This window comes from Aythya fuligula, chromosome 16, assembly GCF_009819795.1.
Source record: "Aythya fuligula isolate bAytFul2 chromosome 16, bAytFul2.pri, whole genome shotgun sequence".
Lineage (NCBI taxonomy): Eukaryota > Metazoa > Chordata > Aves > Anseriformes > Anatidae > Aythya > Aythya fuligula.
Window position 1 is genome coordinate 2,871,980 of NC_045574.1, and position 15,820 is coordinate 2,887,799.

Genomic DNA, 15,820 nt, shown 5'->3' on the forward strand with positions numbered 1-15,820 from the left:
CTGCCCGTGACACAACCACCAAGCCCATGGAGGCACCCGGCAGGAATGGGAGCTGTAGGCTCACCTGCTCAGCACCAGGGAGCAGGTCCATGTGTCCTCTCTGACCAGGTCCAGCTGAGCAGAACAGCTCAGGAGCAAAGCCAGCACCAGCCAAAGGTCTGGCCATCCTTCCAGCACTGTCCCCTCCGCTCACTCCTGCAGCCTCGTTTCCATGGGGCAGAGCACGGGGCGCATCCCCTGGGTGTGACAGCAGCAGCATCACTTTGGGAAGCTGCCCCTTGGCTCTGCAGCTTTTCCTTGGCTGTTCTCATGGGACCAGGTTAGACACAGCTTCATGAAGTGCCAGTCATGATCTCTGTTGGAGGTGGCTGGGCTGCGGGCTGGAGCCCAGCCCTGGGAGCACGAAGCGAGGTGTTCCCCCAGCCACCTACCTCCCCGTGCCTGCAGAGAACATGCCCGCTGGCACCGCTCTGTTACGGGTTTTTCTTCAGTTTCCATTTCTTCTCTCCAGCTGAATCCTGACACCGAGAGCTGTTTGATCACTCAGCTGAGTGCCACCTTGGATGCCATGAATGAAAATCAAAGCTTTTCTTGTGTTCCCAGGCTGTCTGCAAGCACGCTGTGTAGATCAGCCTGTTATTACGAGGGGTACTTGGCACAGCATCCTCCAGTTAAGGTTACAAAAAAGCACCATTTTTACCTCTGCTTTTTGCATATTTTCCCAGCTATTCACTGTTTAAAGGAGAAACTTCCTACTTTTGCCTGTCTGCCTGAACTTTTTTTTGAGAGTGAAAGGGTTTGAAGAACATTTTGTCTTGTCATTTTTTTGAGTTATGGGACAGCAATTGAAAAACACTTTTCCCAGCAGTTTAAAGAGAAAATAACCACAGATGCATTTTTCAGAACTGGAATAAAGCAAAAAAAGCAGAAGTTTGAAACTTGAAACTGGTTCAGTCACCAGGCTATGGAACAACATAACGTTTGTAAATCAGGTGAACAAGAGAAAGGTCACTTCTGAGCAGGAGCAGCAGATATGTCCTGTGTCTGTCCATTCAGACAGCTTCCGTGTTGTTTTTCTTCATATCTATTTGTAGGGAAGCCAAAAGAAGTCCTTTCCCCCTCCCTCCTCTCGTATCTCTGGAAAGCCTTCCTGCATCCCTGCTTGTGTATTTTGAACAGGGTTCTGCTAGGAAACCACAAAGCCCCAAGCACGTTGGTGTCAAACACCAAGCCTTCAGTCAGACAAGTCTTTCCTCTGTTAATCTCGGACCTGTTTTAAAAGATGTTGGAGCCAAAAGTGAAGCTACCAGTCTACTCCTGCAGAGTTTGCCACTCCTGACCCCTTCAGGCCTGATGCCCCAGCTTTGGTGGCACCTTTCTCATGGAGTCCCACCAGCTCCAGGAGCTAAAAGTTTAAACGGGCTCATTTCCCACTCAAAAGCCACCTGAGCCAGCAGCATCCTGCTCTGGGAAGACACAACAGCAAGTACAAACCTCCCTTGCCAAGCTGTGGTGCCCCCTGGGCCAGCCTGCTGGCATGGCTTCATCAGGGGCAAATACAGCAGGAAGAGGCAACGAGCTGGGAGCTGGGAAGGGAGGACCTTGGCCCCCGACCTCTGGGTTATGTAAGATGATGAAAAAGTTGACATAATAACCACTAATCCCCATCAGTATCGCTGCTTGGGGGGCACCTGGACTACATGAGATGAGGTCTGTGTTGGTGCAGTCTCCAGTATCAGCAAGAACTTTGTCACTGGTTTCAATAAAACAGATTCAACCCTTAACCCACCTCTAATGTGTCTGTTTCTTATAGCCAGATGAATAATGAACAAATATAAATTACAAAGAATTTGTCTGATGATGGCAAGGAGAGAAAAAGATGAATAATTTATTTGATGGATATTATTCATCCATCTCTATAGCCAGCCAAGTAATGAAAACATTTGTTCACAAATCACTTTGTTGACGGTTGAAAAGTTTGTAAAATAAATTATTCATAACTATGATTTGACTCCCTAAAAGCCCAAAAAGGATGGCTGACCTTGAAGTGGAGGAAGGCGGATCAGTACAGCACCTGTTCTAGACCTACCTTGTGCCTACCATCTCCGTGGTTACTTTGGACAGTGGGAAATGGGACCTTCACTTTTGTGGGACCTTCACAAGACAGCCCCAGAACTGGACAGTAATGTCTCATATGGCCATGCTTAGAGGACGAGCCTGGGCCTGTAGCCCCAAAATGTCCCTTCAGGGACCGGGCACTTTGTCACTTCGCAGCACAGCCAGAACTCTCCAGATCTCCACTCCAGCATTAACACATCCCACGCAGCCCTGTTAGTCTTCTGCCCTTGGACACCATCACTCCCTGCTGCTTTAGCCAGGCTTGCTGCTTATCCCAGCTAAAGGTCAGTAAAATATTGTGTGATGCTTTCTGATGAAGGCAAAAAGATGGCTCTTCCCACCAGCCCTGCTCCAGAGAATGCTGGAATACCCACTCCTCCATAAATAACCTGTTAGAAAGGCATGAAAATAACATTTTTTATTTTTATTTTTTTTTCTGTCAGAGGACATACAGCTGCCTTTTCAGATCTTTTCCACGGTTTATATGATTATCAGAGCTCCTTCCTCCATCCTGTCTTGCAACTTTCAGGTTGATGAAATAAGCCAAATGGCTCCGTATTCCCTCTCAATAACATGAACAATATTCAAGCAAGGTTATAGCTGCCACAGATGAAAATATGATATTTATGTCCCCCTGAATTCCAGTCACTACTTTATGACCCCAGATCCTCCAAAGAGGGCCACAAATCTACACAAAATCCCCAAGTGCAGGGTTTTGCATTTGGATCCTCTAAGATACCTAAAATTACATGAAGATGGACTGCTCCCCGTTGACCATGCATATAGAAAGGCACAGAAACACACATTATTCCAACATGACTACTGAATAAATTGCCATCTGCTTTCGAGCAGCAGAAGAGGAAAAATTTCTATGGCAAAACCTCTGGAGCTGGTGAACCACAAAACTTGTCATGGTTCAATTCATCTCACAGAAATATCAAAACCACAGCCGCCTCTCTGAAATAGATGCAAACTATTCATCCCCCTTTGGTGAATGAGACCAGGTTGATACTCAGGGTAAGCCAGGTTGCTTATGAGATTTTCAAGTCCTTTTGGGGAACTACAATGAGAACAACTCTGGACATATGGCATTTGCAAGGTATTCTCTCTTCCCAGAAGAGATGGTTATTGCAGAGGATGTGAAAATGAAAATTAAAATAGAAGTTCACGCAGGCTGAACAGATGGCTACTGTTTCTTTGCAACAAAGACCCTGAAGTAGACCTACATTTGAAGGAAGAAAAGGGTGGAAGGGAATAGAGCAATCTGGGATGACTTAGGACACAGGGATGGGCTTGACGTCATGGACCTTCAGGTCCTCTCCCCTGCTCAATATCCACCAAAAGCAGGAGTTTCCGCAGGTGAGACACTGCTCTGCATCCACACTGGGGCAGGATTTGCACCACAGGACCTCAGCCAAGCTCACAGCCCAGCCACAGGCAACCTGGCATTTCTCCAGCCTAAAAACCTTGCTGGCTTCTGCTCCCCAGCACCCAAAGAGAGCCCAGACAGTGGGGGCATCGCCAGTGCCATCTCCACCCCGAGGAGCATCTTCCTCTTCCTCCTGCCTTGGCCAGGACATTGCCTCCAGTAAAGGGTTCCTCAGCTGACACAATCCCAGGAGAGATTTCCATAGTTCACAACTACGGGCACAAAACTATCGAAGTTTCACCCCCAAAAAAATAGAAGATAGTTGGGAATTTATGACACAGAGCCTTGCCTGGGAGCAAAGCCTGGGCTGAGATACAACAGAAGGCCACACAAGCACAGGGTGAGTTCAGCACGGTGACACGTGGGCTCAGACACACAAGCTAGAAGAACCAGCCAGAGCCTCGCTCATTTTCCCCAATTTTCCCCATTTTTTTTTTTGTTATAAATGGACTTGAGGGAAACAAAAATATATCTTTCCAGTGAACATGCCTGTCTGAGCACCCAAGGACTTCAGAAGAGATGAAAAGCTCCACCACAACCACTCACCTGATTTGTTTTCATCACCGTCTCCTTAATTACTGGTCCAGTGCCTCCTGTTGGTTGCCATGAAACCCTCACAGATTCCTGCCAGGCCAGAAATATACAAATTTGAACTACCTGACCCCGTTAGCGAGTTGTTTCTCTGTTTTGTGTTGGTTTGTTTGTTTTTAAAGACAGCTCAGAGGCCAGATAGACCCAGATGAGTCAAATGTCCTCACACCCTCCACTGAGTTTTGCTAAAGTGAGAAAAAGGATCTGCCTTATGGCACCTGCCAAATGGTGTCCTCAGCTCAGGGCCATTTCGGAGAGTTTCTTTTGCCGGGAGCCAGACGTCAAATGAGGTCAGGCTAACGTGTCAGAGGGGCTTTGCTGGGACGAGCAGGGTGGGTGGCCACTGCTGTCCCCACGCAGGTCACTCTTGTCACCTCCTGGTCTCTGGACACCTCCCTGATCTGGGCTGGAGGCAGCAGCAGTCCTGCAGCTCCATCTAGTGCGCTGTGCCTGGGCCATGGCCAGCACCTGGAACTCATCCCCATCCCCAAATTTCAGGCACCTAGGGCCCTGGGATGCCTTGTGTGTGTCTCATGGCTCTCAAAATCGTCACCTTTCCAGCTATCACCACTGCAGAGGACACCACACACCTGCCTCAGGTGCAATCTCCACCTCCGGGTACCAGGGCATCGCTGCCTGAAGCATGGCCCTGGAGCTCCAAAAGGACTCATAAGGTCTGGTGTCACATCTCCAAAGGCTTCCAGCACACTGGAAGTGCTGAGGACTCTGGAAGATCTGTTCCCCTTTAAAAAAAACCTTGCTGCAGTCAGCAGACAGGGAGCCTGCAACATGGGTGCAACAGGGCTGTGGGCTCCAGCTTGTGTATTAACCACTAATGTAAAAAAAAAATAAAAAAATAAAAAAATAAAAATAAAAATAAAAATAAAAGAAAAAGTAGGATGAGATGTTCCTCAGGGAAACGAATAAGAAAGATTTGGTATATGGAAGCACACTTTTACCCACCCCCAAACACAGAATCAAGAACGGTTTGGGTGGGAAGGGACCTCAAAGCCCACCCAGAGCCACCCCCTGCCCCCAGCCCAGGCTGCCCCCAGTCCCCCCCCCCCCAGCCTGGCCTTGGGCACCCCCAGGGATGGGGCACCCCCAGCTCCTGGGGCAGCCTGGGCAGGGCCTCGCCACCCTCAGAGGAAAGGATTTCCTCCTTCCACCCAACCCTCTGCTAGTTTAACACCCTGGTTATTCATCATTTGCCCTGGTGCCAGTCACTGCCCAGTTGTGGAGCTCTGGCTTGGGCTCTTCCAGATATAAATATTGATATATAAACCCCTAAATAAATTCATGAATGATTAGCAGAAATAATTGTTTCCGTTTTTTTTCATCATGCATTATAGAAAGCTACGAAATGACTTAATGTCTGTTAACGGATGAGGCCTCGGCGCTACACGAAGGTCACAGAGTGACTCGTGTCATGCTGCAGCGCCTTGGATCAATCTTTTATTAAGCATCTCCACGGTGCTTTTGGCTGCCGACTGCTCGCTGAGCACGTGCTCACACAGCTGGCAACTGCTCCTCTTTTAGCCCGGCCCAGAGCAGAGCAAGGTAAAGGGCTGGAGAGAAAAAGGTCGGAAATCTCCCATGCCCCCCACTTAGAGCAACTCCATGTTCAAAAATAAATCAAAGAGCAAACAAGCTTTGTCCCTGGGATAAAAGCCATGACTTTGCTGCAGGGCTGTGCTGGTCACGAGGCCCATCCCAGGGCATGGATACCCTTGGTTGAGCCCATCAGCCGCTGCTTTAACTCAGCACTGAGCCCCCGCTGCCTTACAACAGCCTCCTAAAACAACTGCACATGCTTTTATCCCAAGCATCTTCTGACTCGAACGCATCTGATTCATCTCCCTGCCATAAATGACCCCTTTATGATAGAGAGCGAGCTGTTGAAGCACAGCAGAATTGTTTTCTCCCTGCTATCATGATCAAGTTGCTTGGTATAAAATGCAGCTTAAAAGTGAATCCATAACATTCCTGGCAAGGCAAGAAAACTGCTATTACTGGGAGTAAAACGTAGGTAGTAACTCTGGGGGTTTTTTCTCCACTGAAACTGTAATTAATGTGGATCCTGTGTACTAAGTGCAGGGAGAAATACAGTCTTCACAGCAGTTAAAATGCATCTCATTAACACTGAAACCACTGTATCGTCAAAATGCATTATGTTCAGCGAGGAAAAATTGTGTAATTGAATTCCCACCAAAGCACAGTTCATCTGCAGCAAATGGCATTGTGCTCATCATGGAGCTCATCCTGGCTGCGGCTGGAAATGAGGATTAATTAGGAAACCTGTTCATTATAAGCATAGATGTGCTGTGGTCAGACTGGGGGCTGCATGCCCAAACCCCAGCAAGGCAGAGAGGGACCCAGGGACATCTTTTATCTGGGGAGAGCCGGAGGGGCTGTGGGGGGGCTGGCTTGGCCACACCTGTAGGAGTTCATCCTGTGAGCCAGCTGCGTTAGTCAATTTTTTTTGTCAGTGCAGTAAATGCTGGCAAAAAAACACCAACAATTCACATGAAGGTGCCCTTTACCTGCATAAATCCTTCAGTAATAATTAATAAATGATTTACACAATTGCTCTTTCATTATTCTAGGCTGTATCGCTACAAGTGGCAGTGATTGTATAAATCATGTCGCGTGCAGCATCTAACAAGTGTGCCGCCAGAGGTACAAATGCACAAGGTAATAAATTCTCCAAAGCTGAACATGCCAGGCTCTTCACCTCACTAAGAATAACTCATTGATCTGCAGCATTTTAATGGGCAAATTATTATTAATTTAAATAAATAGATTAAAATCTTCCAAAGACAGTGCACTGCAGGGGAGACACTGGGAGCAGATGGGAGAGCAGCAGAGGGAGGACCAGTGACGTGTTGGAGCCGGAGCACCTCTGCTTTCACCCCACAGGCCTTCAGCCTGCTCAGAAGAGCACAGAGCTGATCTAATCCTCTGCCTTGCCACAGCATCTTCAGTGAGCCCTGGCACTGAGAAAACCAGCCAGCAAACTACAACCCCCCAACCTCTGGCCATTGCTTTGGGCCATCCGTGCAGCTTTGGAGCTGCTGGGATCAAACCATTGCCTTCACCTTTTGCAAAGCCAGGAGCTGCTGTGGAGCCATGTTAAGCAGCCACTTGGGTGACTTTTGCTGGCTGGAGGTGCAAGGGGTGCTGAGCTCTGGTTCCCCAAACCCACAGGCACAGTCCCCTCCAACATGGCCGAGCACAAGCCATTACTTCTGTTCTTCAAAGCTCATTATTCAGCTCTAATGAGAAAATAGATTTAATTAAGGAAATTAAATATTTATTTGCATTTGAATTTTAAGTAGGCCTTAATGGGAAACCACTGCAGGGAGCCCTCCAGCAGCAGCCATGGGGCTGAGCAAGGAAGAGGAGAAGGACGAGGAGGAGGAAGAGGAGGAGGAGGAGGAAGAAGTAGGCACAGCTGCCTGCCTGACCATGGCAGACGGGGACACAGCCACCCCTGTGACAGTGGCACCGACCTGGGTAGGGCCTGTCAGTGGCCTCACCCCTGCTGGTCTTGACTTCAGTTAGACGTGGAGCGTGCTGAATGCCCCGAGGCTGCCCACCGCTCCCAGACCAACCTGGCCAGAGGAGGAGAGGCACTTCCCAAAGCGAGGAAAAGGTCCCCAGGGTGCTGGTCACCAGCGCAGCACTGACATTTGTGGATGCTCCTGCATCTCTTGTGATGCTCCGCCAGCTGCTGTCTGAAGGCAGTTTGCTCATTAAGCCCTTACCACTCCCATGACCTCACATTCCAGCTGCTGTCAGGATTTCCCAGCACACCAGTGCCAAGCAGCACCCCCAGCCCCAGCTAGGGAAGCCTCCTGCTAATTGGAAGTGGGAAAAACAACCAGAAACAGGTGTTGGAACAACGCTGCCCTGCTGCTGAGGTGCCACCAACAACCAGGCAGCTCAGCTGAACAACAAGGACAAGGCGAGGTGGCTTTGGGGCAAAAAGAGAACGCTTCTCATCTCATCTCCTTGCAGCAGAGGCAGCCTGGAAGGCAGCGCAATGCAAGGCGATGGTTTAATGTGTCTGGATAATGGTCTTGCTAAAAACACCCGCTAATTAGTTAAGTGGTACCCAGTGTTATTAATTCGGCAGCTCTGCCATCAGCAATTTATTTGTAATAATAGTATTCCCTCTGTAGCAGCATTAATCAAAATGGATTTATTAAGAAATTAAGAGGGAAGGGACATTACCTCCCTCGGGAGCACTGTTTGGCACTGGCTTTCCTCACAGCGCAGATTTCTGTTGTTTCATTTCTTTGTGTTACATCCAACATTTCCTCCCGACATTCACACCAAGCGGAAGGGCACCATCGAGTCCTGTTCTCCAAAAAAAAAACCCTTTCTCCCCCAGACAGAGCTCCGGCTGCACCGCAGGTGCCTGAGTGGGGAAGGTGTGAGGCGCACAGCCTGCCTTTCCCTTTCTCCTCATGTTTGCCACGTTTTGGTTCCAATTCGTTAAGTATGAGTTGCAGCCTGAGTAATTACATTTGTCTTAATTAGCATGTACTGCCACACAGTGCCGCACTGAAGAGGCTTTTCTTCCGTGACTGGCACCTCGCCGTGGATGCAGCCCCGCACCTCCTGCGCGTGGCCCCCCACTGCTGCCAGCCGGCTGATTAAACAGGTAAATGCCTCCTGCACCTGTGCCCAGAACGAGGTTATGAAGTTAGGGCCAAGCAAGGATGTCATTTTTACTATTTTAACCTGTTTTTTTGGAGCCATAGCAGAAGCTGTTCTGCTCCACCCAGATGTGACAGGAGAGAGACCTGGAGAGGATGCAGGTGGGTGGATGAGAGTCCTGAAAGCTTTCGGGGTGATGGTTTCAAATGAGACCATGCCGAGAAGCCACCATGGGCTGTGGAGGGACTGGAGAGGGTGCGAGGGGGTGTGGGGATGTAATCAATGGAGCAGAGATCAGGAGGATCACTGGTGATGCCCAACATCTTACCAAGCAGCACAATGGGACTTTAAAAAGAATAAATTATATTATTATGGTTAAATTATACTATAGATGCTCTCTTGAGAGCCCACCTGAAGCACAGGAAGGGGTGGGCCTGTCAGAGCGGGGCCAGAGGAGGCTGTGAGGGTGCTCTGAGGGCTGGGGCTTAAACTAAAAGAAGGCAAGTTTGGATTAGATGGAAGGAGGAAATTCTTTATTCCCAGGGCGGTGAGGCCCTGCCCAGGGTGCCCCAGGAGCTGGGGGTGCCCCATCCCTGGGGGTGCCCAAGGCCAGGCTGGGAGGGGCTGGGGGCAGCCTGGGCTGGGGGCAGGGGGTGGCCCTGGGTGGGCTTTGAGGTCCCTTCCCACCCAAACCGTTCTGTGACCTGTGCCATGATGAGTGTTTCACTCCCTGGGCTGTGGATAAGTGGTGTGAGGAAGGATCCATCCCATCAGGGGCAGAACAGAGCGGGGGGAGTCACTCTCCATGGGCCTGATCTGAGTCATGCCATGAAACTGAATGCCATGTCCAGGCCAAACCACAGCTGCCAACCATCCCCAGCTCCCATGGGTCTCCACCACTTATATCTGGGGCTGGGGCTGTGCTGACACCGCGTGGAAGAGCATTATTCCTCCAGTAAGGCTGGGGGTAGGCAGCAATCGGGCATTCAGAGCGTGGACAGGGTGCAGGGAAGGCAGCAACGTGGTTCACACTGAGCTTGCTTTCAGTCTCAGAGCTGCTTATTGAGTTTCAGATTTCCCAGGCAACCAGCTTTGGGGCTGAGCACGGGACTGCTGCTGTTAAAAATGAGCTGCCAGGCACTGCCAACAAGTCAGTGACTTTATGAAGTCGTTAGCCAGTCGATTGAGATCAGCTTTCTCTTCCCCTGCCACCCTGCTGCCATCCATCCCGTCCATCCATCACTCCCAGCTCAGCACATCCATCTTGGTGCCCCCGTGCCGGTCCCTCGGGTGCATGCAGCAGCATTCGGGTTGGGTGAAGATGCTGCGGAGGCTGTGGATGAGAAATCCTGCTGCCTCACTGCATAAAAAGCACACTTTTTGATGGAGATGGGTGATTTAACCCCCGTGTTGCTGACAAATGGAAAGCAAGACTGGAGGCAGGCGTGGTTGGGGCTTGAGCGCTGCTGTCCCCTGGCTCCCCGCAGCCCAGCACTGCCGGGGACACCAGGCAGGGTGCGAGGGGCTGGTTGGAGAGATAACACCAGCAAAGCTCCAGCTCTGCCCCGCTCAGTCCCACGGAGCTGTGCTGAGGCAGCTCTACCCACAGCACCTTCCCTGCGGTGGGACACACGGCGTGGCACTCGGTGGCCGTCCGGGAGCTGTGCTGTGGCACCCCGGGGTCACTGCTTTCCCAAGAGCAGAGCTGGGCCAGGTCTTTCCCACTCAAGTGCTGGGATTTTACCTCCAGGACTCAGGCCCCGGCCCAGCTCTACCCATTGGGTTGCAGGGCAGTGTCCCTAAAGGACACGGCCACTCATGGCACTCCCGGTACCCGAGGGACAAGAAGCAGGGTCTGAACCCTGGCTGGTGATGAACTTTTGTTGAATGAGACACCAGCACAAGCACCATGCGCCCATCCCCACCTTGTGCATGAGCAGAGACAAGTGAATACCTTCCCCTTGTCTTGCCCCAACCCCTGGTCCAAACCTCCAGACATCAGCCTGGAGCTCTCCGTGCCCACACACCACAGCCACCACACCACCCAGGGTGTCCCTCTGGGGGACACCGGGGTTGTCCAGGGGTCTGCAAGCTGCCACTCATCCCCTCTGTGTTTAACTCGGTGTTTTTCTCTCTTGGCTGCCACGCAGGGCACGGAGATGGCACCAAGCACGCTGCAGACAAAATGAAGTTCTCTGCAATGGCACCAGCGGGATTATGAGAGCTTTGTCAATATTTGCCCAGGATGGAGGTGAAACTGAACCGAGTGAGGCTAAGAAACAATGTCAGATATTGGATTGTAAAGTGCAGTTGATAGCCCACAGTGGCAGCTATTGAGGTATTACCAGCTGCTAAGCTGAAAAGCCTTTTTTTTTTTTTTTTTTTTTTTTTTTCCCTTTTCCTCCCTTCCTTTGTATTTTAACTTCAGGTAAATTGATCGCGAATTACACATTGTACAGCCACAGAGCTGGCTGGTACACAAAACTGGCAACCTATAATAGGCTCAGCAGGGCGAGCTAATCCGCACGCTGGTTTCATGCTAATGAAGGGAAAAGCAGCAGCCGGGGCTGCTGGGGCGCGACCCTGCCCGCTCTGCCCTCCCAGCCCAACGGGAAGAAGGCAGAGGAGCCACAGAAGCAGCACGTGAGAGTCCCAGGCCTGAATTTAAACATTGCCATCCTAAAATTGAGCTTGGGTGGTGGAAAACTTGCTTAAAGCTCTGCCACGGTTGTTCTGCACAGCCTGAAACCACGACCTCAGCGGTGCTCGTTGTCTGTGCTCGTGGGATAGGGCTCACCGTGGCGCTCCATCAGGGCTGGGTGGCTGTGGCATGACACGGACGAAATTTCCATTCAGATATCCACAAAAAAATAAAACAAAGGTGGTGCATCCTTCCACTGAGCTGCCCAGGGGCGGCAGACTCCCCACGACGTCCCGCAGCAGACGTGCTGCGCACACCCACGAGCTGGGGGGCACCTTTGGGTCCCCCTTCCCCTCCCCGCCTGGGCGGTGCTGCCATGGGACCCACCCGAAAGTGCAGGGTCTGACCCTCTGCCGAGCTATGGCCCAGCAACGTGAGCCCAAGGGGCTGCTGAGCCCCACACGCCTTCCCCGAGCCAAACTGCGACCTGGCTGGATCCTGGCATCAGCATCTGTCCATCCATCCATCCATCCATCCATCCATCCATCCGTCCGTCCGTCCGTCCGTCCGTCCCCAACCCCTCACCCTGCCCACGAGGGGGGCAGGATCCAGCCCCGCACCCCCGCAGGCTGTCCCTGCCGACCTGGGACCCCTCCGCTCCCCGTGCCAGGAGAACAACCCTGGGGGACCTCAGAGAACTCGAGGCCATCGCCACACCGGGTTCCCAGCCGCCAGCTGGGTGCCACGCACCGTTTCTGTGCAAAATTGTGACAATTATCCCAAACATTTTTGTAAACAATTAGCGAAAAAATTAATGCGGAAGTCAGATTTAATTATCGTACCAAACACAGCGTTCATTAAAAGGCAGTGACAGATGGCTCTGCCACCCTGTCCCCCCCTCAGACACCTCCTGGGGCTGCAGGACACGTGTCCCAGTGTCCCATCGCAGGGCTTTAGCACCTACTCTGTGCCTGCAGGCAGCAGACAAAGGGTGAAAAATTGCAGGACACCGAGCTCCGGTGTCCTGCACGGTGTCACCCAGGCTCGTTAGGGTTGGGCACAGTGCTCCAAGAAATGGCCCACGCCACGGCCACGGCCCCGCAAGCAGCAGTAACGTGTCCGTAAGAAGCCATGTGGCAAATTTCCACTTTGTAATCTTCCCGCAGAGGGGAAGGGGAGGAAGGACCAAGCTTCCTGGACAAGCCAGCGCCGTGGGCACGGGAGGAGCACGGCCAGCCGGGGGCCAGCACGGAGCCACGGGCAGCCCACGGGTGGTGGCTGCGGTCCCCAAGAGGGGGCTCCTGTGCTGGTTTCCCCAGCGATGAGGCAGAAACAATTCGCTGGCATCGACCACATCAATCGTGCTGACAAGCCTGATCCCACCCACCATCAGCCACCCACTGAGGCTCTCCAGAACAGCAAGAAAGAGGGCTCAGGGCAGGACCCCGGCAAAATCCAGGGCCAGAAAGCCTCTTAATCCATAACTGGTGCTGGAGGTGGTGTGTACTTAATGAGGAAGAAAATGCGTATTTCATTTACGGTGACCCAGGCCTCCTCGTTCAGATCTTTTCGGAAGAACGAGGCAAATGTCACCTCTGGAAGCAAAACAAACACGGTCCTGGGAAGTGCAGGGCAGGAGCATGGCCGGGGTGCCCTGGGTCTGGGTGCAGGGCTGTGCTTGCAGCGAGGGGAGCAGCTTTATCGGGGCGGGGGGATGCAGGCAGTAAGTGTAGAGAGACAATCCTCTGGTGGGACACTTCTTGGGAGCGCCCAAGGGCTGGATGAGAGCCTCTCTGGGGCTGCTGATCCTTGCGTATTGCCACGGTCACGGTGCCCAGCGCTGGTTTTGCACCTACTGTGCTGGGAGGAGATGGAAACCCATCACGGCACTGCCCGCTGCTGGCCGTCCCCAGGAGCCCCCCGTGGCCACGCTGCGTCCCCCCAGAACACCCCAGGGGACACAGGGCCCCACCGCCACCACTTCCCCACAGGGCTGCATCTGAGGAGGTGCAAAACTGGGCTCCACAACACCCAGAGTGCCCCAGGAAAATGCTCCTGGAGAGGCAGGTGACACCTCCATGGGACGCAGGTGACACCTCCACGCTCACTGGCTGCTCTGCCAGGTGCCTCCAGTGTCCCCAAGCCACCCCCGGGCAGCGGTGCTGTCCCCACCACCCACCAGGACGTGGGAGCCACGATGCCCAAGCTCCCCTCATGCAGCCCCAGTGGTTTCCCAGGCCTGATGTCAGCCTCGGAGGGAGATGAAAACGAAAAGCAAAGGAAGAAAAAATGGTGGTTTGTTTTGTTTGTTTGTTTTGTGAACAGTTGGCAGCCAGCAAGACCCTCCTTGCACTCGCTGTGCTTAAAACCCCACTCCCTAACTCAGAGGAATTTCACACAGCTCAGGAGAGGGGGAGAGGCCGGGAGGTGCTCCCGGACCCGTCCCCGCAGCCCCAGGGTGCCCTCAGCTCCCAGCGCTGTGCAGGGAGGTGCAGGTGGAGCTGCTGCACAGCTGCCTGGCCCGAGACGCAGCTTTGCCTCCAAGCGTTCAAGCCCGATATTGCACTGGGAGGCAGCCAGAGCTGCTCCTCCTGCGTAACCGTGCTGCTGAGCTGTTTCCGTGGGCGCTGCAGGAGGCTGAGCAGGGTGAGGGATGTGTCTGCACCCCTGGGTGTGTGTGGGCTGCTCCTTTTCGAGAGCATCAACCTGCCTGAGAAGTTTCGTGGTGCTTTGTACCTGTTGGTGGCACCTGGACTCCTGAGAGAGGTGTATTTATCTCTCCATCTAGGCGTCTCTCTTGCTTCCCATACCCTTATTAAATCACAAGTCCGTAAACTTCTGGAGCGCGTTGCTAAATTGGAACAGAACGCCCCGAGGTGGAAGGGAGCCCATGAAGCACGGAGCCCAACTGCTGGCTCTGCACAGCACCACCCCAAAATCAGACCCACGGGACAGCTGATGAGGACTGCTCGTGGCCACAGCTCTGGGACAAGGCATGGAAAGACCTCAGGGGGCTCCCAGCACACAGGTGAGACAAGTGGAAACCTCTGGTGAGGTCCCAAAACGTGGCCTCAAAGCCCTGCTCACTGCCAGCTCCGGGCTGGGACAGAGCCAAAAAGCCCAAAGGGAGGGGGGGGGAGGCTGCTGGGAGCCACGGGGAGGCATCGCTCTGAGTTAATGGCCCTTTGTGTTTGAAAATTAAATCAGGAGAGCTCCTTTATATGCCACAGGGCTGAGAGTAAGCTGAACGCAAGCAGGATTTAGAGCAAGGAGAGCTTTCCAGATGAACAGAGTGCAATTCTGCCATAAGAACCAAAATAATGATAAAAATAACTAGCAGGGGAGAAAGGGAGCCGTGAGCACAGCATACAAATGTCAAACTCCAGCTCCTCTGAGCAGAGCCATAATAAAAGGGTTTAACCTATTACATCGATTAGCAGAATTACACCTCTTCACTGAGAACAAACCCAATCCCACAGACGGGCTAATTTCATGAACACGCTGCCTTCGGAGCCTTCAAACAGGCTGATGGCTTTTAATGTGAGGGCTGAGACTTAAATACACGCCTGCGAGGGGAGCAGGGGGAGTCGCAGGCGGTGATGGCAGCTCTGGGGATGGAGGGACGTGGCCATGGCACTGCCCCTGTCCCCAGCACCCCAGGGAGTCAGGGCCAAGGGGCTCTGCCCGCGCTGGGGGTGACCTTCAGGCAGGGGAGCGATGCGGGCCCGGCTGGGACAGCCCCTCAGCACCTGCCTTCCTTGTGGTTCTCCAATCTGGAAAAGCCCCCGAGGGCCCAGACGCCCCCCGCTTCACTGCTGTGGGCAGACACCAGCAGGAGGCACCCAGGGAAAGGAAAACGCCCAGAAAAACATCCTGGTGGGCAGCAAGCACACCCTGCTCCCTGCTGCCCCCCCTTTTCCCTACCTGCTCAGCCCCAGCCTCTTCTCCCTCAGTGGCTGCCAGCTGGCCGGGCAGACAGGGGCTGAATGCTTTTTCTGGAGAAGCAGCGCCTTCCCCTCCCAAGTCCTCAGTGCTCCAAGCACCAAGGAGTAAATTGTGTTTTGCAGTGAGCATGTTGCCCCCCCGCTGCCCCCCCAGGTGGCTCCCGGGGGGCTCCGTGCTCAGCTGCCCCCCCAGGACGCACGGGGGGGCTCCTGCTGGGCCTGGAGCTGTGCAGCGGGGCCACCGCTCCTCCTGGGGCTCTTCATTGCCCTCAGCAGGAAAGCTCCATGAAGGGCTTCCCAAGAGCTCCTTACTAGCGTGAATTAACGGCTTATAACCCATCAATTAAGCAACTGGCAAGTTCTTTGCCCCAGCAGTGCCTGATGGAGCCCTCCTTCCCTCCTCCTGTTTAGCATTGCACTGGAAGTTATCAC